We start from the raw sequence: 519 nt of genomic DNA, 5'->3' as shown, positions 1-519 counted from the left end.
CCCTGGCAGAGCTCCAGGAGGGGACCCTGGGCCAGCAGGATGCTGGTGGGACTGTGCCTCACGCTGGGGCTCGGGTGCAGCCTTCACGTGCCCTCGTGCAAGCCTTGGAGGGGGAATCGAGTGGGCTCAGGGTCACCCCACGTCCACCATCCCCGGACAGTAATTTCCCCGGACTACGCACCCCCGCGGGGGCAGAGAGCAGAAGAGAACTGGTCCTCACAACGGCACCGACACTGTTTTCCTCTCACCAAGCTGGATTTTTGGGACTGCTTTGACTACCGGATCAAGCAGGTTACACTCGAAGCCTCCCTGTGCTTCCAGCAAGTGTCCTTGGGCACCCCTCAATGTCACCCTGCAGCAGAGCCTGTCGCTGGGGACTCCGGAGGGGTGAGAAGGTGGAGGTGGGCTCAGGATGAAGCACCCCTCTCCGGGCAGAAGGCTTGTGCAGGGCCCTGGAGTCACTGTCCCCATCTCTGCCCCACCAGCCCTGAGCCGGCCTCGGGACGGAGGGCTCGGACC

This window comes from Charadrius vociferus, unplaced genomic scaffold (genome assembly GCF_000708025.1).
Source record: "Charadrius vociferus isolate BGI_N301 unplaced genomic scaffold, ASM70802v2 scaffold613, whole genome shotgun sequence".
Taxonomy (NCBI): Eukaryota; Metazoa; Chordata; class Aves; order Charadriiformes; family Charadriidae; genus Charadrius; species Charadrius vociferus.
This window is presented reverse-complemented; position numbering follows the sequence as displayed.